General features: G+C 40.3%; 1 long non-coding RNA gene across 1 annotated transcript in view; it reads left to right on the forward strand.

The window, feature by feature from the left end:
- Window positions 1-3,922, forward strand: part of LOC112448801 (uncharacterized) — a 76,805-nt gene extending 72,883 nt beyond the window's left edge. The window contains exon 4 of the long non-coding RNA XR_003037201.2: window positions 1,621-3,922. This is a non-coding gene — a long non-coding RNA (uncharacterized lncRNA). The remainder of the gene's footprint in view (window positions 1-1,620) is intronic.
- The last annotated feature ends 4,615 nt before the right edge of the window (window positions 3,923-8,537 follow it).

Here is an 8,537-nt window from a genome sequence, read left to right on the forward strand (position 1 = left end):
AATGTATAAAAGGACTTTGAACTTTGGGAGAGGAGTTTTTTGTTGAGCTCCTCTCTGCTGCTTCAACTTGATGTTATTCTGTGCATTTTTCAGACCATTAGAAATTTTCAGTATATTGTGCTGAAAGTAAATTTCAAAAGCCTCTAATGGAGATCACGGGAGATGATTCTTGGAAGTGTAGTCTAAGAATCATAAGAGTCTGGGAAAATCATTAAAAACTACTGATAGCTAGATGAGAAAACATTCCAGCCCCTACAACAAACTAAAGGGAAGTGTAGGAAGAAGTATAAAACTAAACAGACACTAAAGCTCTTTTTCCTAAAAACGTGAAAAAAATTTTTTTAACTACATTAGGATATAATCAGAAAATCTAAGCAAAGAAAGAGAATTTTTAGAGCTATGGTAAGTTCAGTTCAGTTCAGTCACTCAGTCGTGACCAACTCTTTGTGACCCCATGAATCGCAGCACACCAGGCCTCCCTATCCATCACCAACTCCCGGAGTTCACTCAGAATCACGTCCATCGAGTCAGTGATGCCATCCAGCCATCTCATCCTCTGTCATCGCCTTCTCCTCCTGCCCCCAATCCCTCCCAGCATCAGAGTCTTTTCCAATGAGTCAACTCTTCGCATGAGGTGGCCAAAGTACTGGAGTTTCAGCTTTAGCATCAATCCTTCCAAAGAACACCCAGGACTGATATCCTTCAGAATGGACTGGTTGGATCTCCTTGCAGTCCAAGGGACTCCCAAGAGTCTTCTCCAACACCACAGTTCAAAAGCATCAATTCTTTGGTGCTCAGCCTTCTTCACAATCCAACTCTCACATCCATACATGACCACTGGAAAAACCATAGCCTTGACTAATTGGACCTTTGTTGGCACAGTAATGTCTCTGCTTTTCAATATGCTATCTAGGTTGGTCATAACTTTCCTTCCAAAGAGTAAGCGTGTTTTAATTTCATGGCTGCAGTCACCATCTGCCATGATTTTGGAGCCCAAAAAAATAAAGTCTGACACTGTTTCCACTGTTTCCCCATCTATTTCCCATGAAGTGATGGGACCAGATGCCATGATCTTCGTTTTCTGAATGTTGAGCTTTAAGCCAACTTTGTCACTCTCCTCTTTCACCTTCATCAAGAGGCTTTTGAGTTCTTCTTCACTTTCTACCATAAGGGTGGTGTCATCTGCATATCTGAGGTTATTGATATTTCTCCCGGCATAGTAAAGTGTACTATATTTATATTCAACAAATGTGTGAAACACTTTCTACCTACATTCCTTAATTTAATTTAATACATTTTTTTGTGCTGCCAAATTGGAAAAACTTCAACTGAAGAGTACTGACTGAAAGGATGACATCTTCAGGGTAGATTAACAAAGGATTATCCAGAGGCAACTTGGAAATTAGATTCTGGGTGCATATTTCTGCAAGGGAGCTAGAGGGACAGCAGAATATTTATGTACCTCTCTGTTCATCCTCATAACCATGTCCTCACACCCCTACTGTCTGCTCTTTCTGAGACATAATTGTTCTCCTCTCTTCTGCTTTCTGTTTTTAAGTATTTAATTAGAATATATTATTATCTTGTTTTTGTTTGTTTGTTTGTTTTTTGTCCCAATAGTGCTTGATCTTTAAACCTTTGGCATCCAGAAGGACTGGTTAAGAGACGTCTATAAGTGATACCCAGAAAGTTGTGGCATGGAAAAGATAGAGTGTATTGTTGAACAAGTGGCCAAAGATATGGTCAACTAGCGGACAATAGGACCAGAAAATGAATAGAAAGGTGATAAATATCTGTGCTCCACCCTAAGCCTCATGCTCTAGGTACGTTTTTTGAATGAGTAAGATTTAAAATGATCACAAGAATTCAACACCTGTCTACCCCTCTGTATTCTACCCCTCTGTAGAATAGCGAGTATCCTTTTCCTAATTTGTAAAATGAGTGTAGGGCGTCAAAGGAACTAAGTTTTCTATCAAGGTTTTCAGCTCTATGCACTTTGATGACTGAATATTAACCTATCCTTGGTTTATTTTGACTAAAAACATTGTAAGCTCTTTGAAGACGAATATGATGTATTGTGCATTTTGTTTTCGTCACAACACTTTTAGTATAAGGAACAATGTGGTGGATTCTCAAAAATAACTCTGAAATGATCATTTAGCTAAATTATCAAACTTGAAAGATCCACACATAGAAAGCAAAACTTTGAATGTTATTTTTGTGTTGTTTTATTTTAAAAATCCCTCTATAGTAATCTGGAAAAAAACAAGGAAAAAAAAAAAGCTGCACTTGATCAAGAATGGAAGGAAATCAATTTAAATTAGATTAAAAATAAGGACTGAATTCTATATGTGTTGGTAGTGACCAACAGCTTCTGATAATGAAAATATTAATTGAATCATATGTACATTTTACTATACACATTAAACTGAGAAAATCATCAAATTAAATTTTAAGAATTCTTAATAAAACTATCAGTACACTTAAATATACTTTTATACTTTCCCCAACTTAAAATAGGGATCACAAAGTAATGACATATTTTAACTAAATTCGAATGCAAAAAAAAGGGCAGGAAATAGAATTTATCATCAAAAATCAACTGGCAAGAGTTAAATGAACACCAGCAGCTATCTCATACTGGGGAGTAGTAAACAAGGCTGGATAAAGAATGAATCATGTCAGGTTAATCTAATTTCCTTATATCTCAAAATGACTTAGGAGATCAAGGAGGAGCGATAGATTAAATATATCCTGATGTTAACAAGGTTTTCAGTGCTGTTCCATTTAACACCATCAATCATTACCAAACAAGGAAAAATGTGGTGGAGTCTCGCATTTATTAGGAGGGTTGGCAGAAATTTGGAAAATCTTTGACATAATGTCAATAACAAGGTTAGGAGATGTCTACCCTATTCTGCGGTTGTCTAACATGAAGCAGCTGTTACTTATATAAATCAGTTGTTTTCAATAGATCATATTTTTTAATATTGATAACAGACTCCAAGACATTTTTTTTTCAGTATAGGCTTACAAATATAAGAAAAATGGAGAATTTTTCTATAACTTCCTCAGCTATTAAAATAAAAATACTGATAGGGATTAGTCAAAGTGCTGCTGTAACAAATAAACCATGTAGAATGCTTATCACAGTGCTTGGCATATAACATTACTTCATTCAAAAATGGTTCCTTTGACAATTAATTTTATTTCCATGAGTGTATAATATGAAGATTTTGACATGTAATTTTGTTTCTAGATATAGCATAGCATGTGCAGATTCAGTCACACAATCATGTCCAATGATTTGTGACCCCATGGACTCTAGCCACCTGGCTCCTCTGTCCATGGAATTTTCCAAACAAGAATAATCCCTTCCCAAGCCAGGGATTGAACCCATGCCTCTTATGTCTCTTGCAGCATGGCATACTTATCACACATTATTCATTGACCATCTGATGTGAGATGGTTTGATTTTATATGGTCTGGCAAACTCAGAGAGTAGGAAAAACTCAGTACAAATACATTACAAATAAGAGCTCTGATTAAATGTATAAATTTACAATAAATTATTTTTGGCAACTCTTTCTGTGCCTGCCTGTTTGTCTATCCACATCTACTCTTTTTCCTGCTAATAAACATTTTTCTCATTTCACTACTTTCTGTCTCTATGTGGAAATGTATTTCTACAAAGCTGATGGACCAGGACCTTGTCACTGGCCACTGGTACCTGGTGGTCAAGTGGTTAGGATTCAGTGCTCTCACTGCCACAACCTGACTTAAATCACTAGCTGGGAACTGAAATCCTGCTTTCAGCCTCGGAGGTCACCCAAGATCAAATACAGTGCCAAAATGCATAAATTCAAGATTGGTTCAAGATGCAAGAGCAGAAGGACATGCACTCATCTCTTCTGACAGCACCAAAATCACAAGTAACTGCTGAACAACCACTGGCAGGAAGACACTAGAACTACCTAAAAAGATACTCTGCATCCAAAAACAAAGAAGAAGCCACAATGAGATGGTAGAAGGGGTACAATAATGATAAAATTCAATCCCGTAACCACCAAGTGGGGAACATGAAAACTGGAGAACCACATAAGTTTTCCCACTAAAGTGAAAGTTCTTAGCCTCATATCAGGCTTCCCATCCTGAGGATATGAAAAGGGGAGTAAGAATCCCCAGAGAATCTGACTTCAAAAGCCAGCAGAATGTGATTATGGGACTTCCAGAAAATTGGTGAAAAGAGAGACTCCACACTTGGACACACAAAACGTCTGCGTGCACCAGGACCAAAGGGAAAAGAGCAGTGACCCCAAGGAAGACAGAGTCAAACATACTTCCTAGTATTGGAGGGTCTTCTACAGAAGAAAGGGGTGACTGTGGCTCATGCAGGGACAAGGGCACTGGTAGCAGCAGTTCTGGGTAGTACTCACTGGTATGAGCCCTCATGAAGCCGACCCTTATTCCCACCATAAGGCCTGTAGACTCCAGTACAGGTCAGTTCAGTTCAGTCACTCAGGTGTGTCTGACACTTTTTGACCCCATGAATCACAGCAGGCCAGGCCTCCCTGTCGATCACCAACTACCGAACTTTACTCAAACTGATATCCATCAGGTCGGTGATGCCATCCAGCCATCTCATCCTCTGTCGTCCCCTTCTCCTCCTGCACCCAATCCCTCTGAGCATCAGGGTCTTTACCAATGAGTCAACTCTTCGCATAAGGTGGCCAAAGTATTGGAGTTTCAGCTTCAGCCTGAATCCTTCCAATGAACACCCAGGACTTTAGAAAGAATTGGTTGGATCTCTGTGCAGTCCAAGGGACTCTCAAGAGTCTTCTCCAACACCACAGTTCAAAACCATCAATTCTTCGGCACAAAGCTTTCTTCACAGGCCAACTCTCACATCCATACAAGACCACTGGAAAAGCCATAGCCTTGACTAGACGGACCTTTGTTGGCAAAGTAATGTCTCTGCTTTTGAATATGCTATCTAGGTTGGTCATAACTTTCCTTCCAAGGAGTAAGCGTCTTTTAATTTCATGGCTGCAGTCACCATCTGCAGTGATTTTGGAGCCCCCCAAAATAAAGTCTGACACTGTTTCCACTGTTTCCCCATCTATTTCCCATGAAGTGATGGGACTGGATGCCATGATCTTCGTTTTCTGAATGTTGAGCTTTAAGCCAACTTTTTCACTCTCCTCTTTCACTTTCATTAAGAGGGTTTTTAGTTCCTCTTCACTTTCTGCCAAAAGGATGGTGTCATCTACATAGCTGAGATTATTGATATTTCTCCTGGAAATCTTGATCCAAGTTGTGCTTCTTCCAGCCCAGCATTTCTCATGATGTACTCTGCATATAAGTTAAATAAGCAGGGTGACAATATACAGCCTTGACGTCCTCCTTTTCCTATTTGGAACCAGTCTGTTGTTCCATGTCCAGTTCTAACTGTTGCTTCCTCAACTACATATAGGTTTCTCAAGAGGCAGGTCAGGTAGTCTGGTATTCCCATCGCTTTCAGAATTTTCCACAGTTTATTGTGACCACACAGTCAAAGGCTTTGGCATAGTCAATAAAGAAGAAATAGATGTTATTCCGGAACGCTCTTGCTTTTTCTATGATGCAGCGGATGTTGGCAATTTGATCTTTGGTTCCTCTGCCTTTTCTAAAACCAGCTTGAACACCTGGAAGTTCACGATTCACATATTGGTGAAGCCTGGCTTGGAGAATTTTGAGCATTACTTTACTAGCGTATGAGATGAGTGCAATTGTGCACTAGTTTGAGCATTCTTTGGCATTGCCTTCCTTTGGAATCAGAATGCAAACTGACCTTTTCCAGTCCTGTGGCCACTGCTGAGTTTTCCAAATTTGCTGGCATATTGAGTGCAGCACTTTCACAGCATCATCTTTCAGGATTCAGAATAGCTCAACTGGAATTCCATCACCTCCACTAGCTTTCTTCGTAGTGATGCTTTCTAAGGCCCACTTGACTTCACATTCCAGGATGTCTGGCTCTAGGTGAGTGATCACACCATCGTGATTATCTGGGTCGTGAAGATCTTTTTTGTACAGTTCTGTGTATTCTTTCCATCTCTTCTTAATATCTTCTGCTTCTGTTAAGTCCATACCATCTCTGTCCTTTATCGAGCCCATCTTTGCATGAAACATTCCCTTGGTATCTCTAATTTTCTTGAAGAGATCTCTAGTCTTTCCCATTCTGTTGTTTTCTTCTATTTGTTTGCATTCATCGCTGAGGAAGGCTTTTTTATCTCTCCTTGCTATTCTTTGGATCTCTGCATTCCCATGCTTATATCTTTTCTTTTCTCATTTGCTTTTGGCTTCTCTTCTCTTCACAGCTATTTGTAAAGGCTCCTCAGACAGCCATTTTGCTTTTTTGCATTTCTTTTCCTTGGGGACTGTCTTGATCCTTGTCTCCTGTACAATGTCACGAACCTCCATCCATAGTTCATCAGGCACTCTCTCTATCAGATCTAGTCCCTTAAATCTATTTCTCACTTCCACTGTATAATCATAGGGATTTGATTTAGGTCATACCTGAATGGTCTAGTGGTTTTCCCCACTTTCTTCAATTTAAGTCTGAATTTGGCTCATGGTCTGAGCCACAGTCAGCTCCCAGTCTTGTTTTTGCTGACTGTATAGAGCTTCTCCATCTTTGGCTGCAAAGAACATAAACAATCTGATTTCGGTGTTGACCATCTGGTGATGTCCATGTGTAGAGTCTTCTCTTGTGTTGTTGGAAGAGGGTGTTTGCTATCACCAGTGCGTTTTCTTGGCAAAATTCTTTTAGCCTTTGACCTGCTTCATTCAGTACTCCAAAGCTAAATTTGCCTGTTACTCCAGGTGTTTCTTGACTTGCTACTTTTGCATTCCAGTCCCCTATAATGAAAAGAACATCTTCTTTGGGTGTTAGTTCTAAAAGATCTTGTAGGTCTTCATCAGATCAGATCAGATCAGTCACTCAGTCGTGTCCGACTCTTTGTGACCCCATGAATCGCAGCACACCAGGCCTCCCTGTCCATCACCAACTCCCGGAGTTCACTCAGACTCACGTCCATCGAGTCAGTGATGCCATCCAGCCATCTCATCCTCTGTTGTCCCCTTCTCCTCCTGCCCCCAATCACTCCCAGCATCAGAGTCTTTCCAATGAGTCAACTCTTCACATGAGGTGGCCAAAGTATTGGAGTTTCAGCTTTAGCATCATTCCTTCCAAAGAAATCCCAGGGCTGATCTCCTTTAGAATGGACTGGTTGGATCTCCTTGCAGTCCAAGGGACTCTCAAGAGTCTTCTCCAACACCACAGTTCAAAACCATCAATTCTTCAGTGCTCAGCCTTCTTCACAGTCCAACTCTCACATCCATACATGACCACAGGAAAAACCATAGCCTTGACTAGACGAACCTTTGTTGGCAAAGTAATGTCTCTGCTTTTGAATATGCTATCTAGGTTGGTCATAACTTGCCTTCCAAGGAGTAAGCGTCTCTTAATTTCATGGCTGCAGTCACCATCTTCAGTGATTTTGGAGCCCAGAAAAATAAAGTCTGACACTGTTTCCACTGTTACCCCATCTATTTCCCATGAAGTGATGGGACCGGATGCCATGATCTTTGTTTTCTGAATGTTGAGCTTTAAGCCAAATTTTCACTCTCCACTTTCACTTTCATCAAGAGGCTTTTGAGTTCCTCTTCACTTTCTGCCATAAGGGTGGTGTCATCTGCATATCTGAGGTTATTGATATTTCTCCCGGCAATCTTATTTCCAGCTTGTGTTTCTTCCAGTCCAGCATTTCTCATGATGTGCTCTGCATAGAAGTTAAATAAACAGGGTGACAATATACAGCCTTGACGAATCCTTTTCCTATTTGGAACCAGTCTGTTGTTCCATGTCCAGTACTAACTGTTGCTTCCTGACCTGCATATAGGTTTCTCAAGAGGCAGGTCAGGTGGTCTGGTATTCCCATCTCTTGAAGAATTTTCCACAGTTTATTGTGATCCACACAGTCAAAGGCTTTGGCATAGTCATAAAGCAGAAATAGATGTTTTTCTGGAACTCTCTTGCTTTTTCTATGATCCAGCGGATGTTGGCAATTTGATCTCTGGTTCCTCTGCCTTTTCTAAAACCAGCTTGAACACCTGGAAGTTCATGATTCACGTATTGCTGAAGCCTGGCTTGGAGAATTTTGAGCATTACTTTACTACAGTGTGAGATGAGTGCAATTGTGTGGTAGTTTGAGCATTCTTTGGCATTGCCTTTCTTTGGGATTGAAATGAAAACTGACTTTTTCCAGTCCTGTGGCCACTGCTGAGTTTTCCAAATTTGCTGGCATATTGAGTGCAGCACTTTCACAGCATCATCTTTCAGGATTCAGAATAGCTCAACTGGAATTCCATCACGTCCACTAGCTTTGTTTGTAGTGATGCTTTCTAAGGCCCACTTAACTTCACATTCCGGGATGTCTGGCTCTAGGTGAGTGATCACACCATCGTGATTATCTGGGTCATGAAGATCTTTTTTGTAC

This window comes from Bos taurus, chromosome 11 (genome assembly GCF_002263795.3).
Source record: "Bos taurus isolate L1 Dominette 01449 registration number 42190680 breed Hereford chromosome 11, ARS-UCD2.0, whole genome shotgun sequence".
NCBI classification, from domain to species: Eukaryota; Metazoa; Chordata; class Mammalia; order Artiodactyla; family Bovidae; genus Bos; species Bos taurus.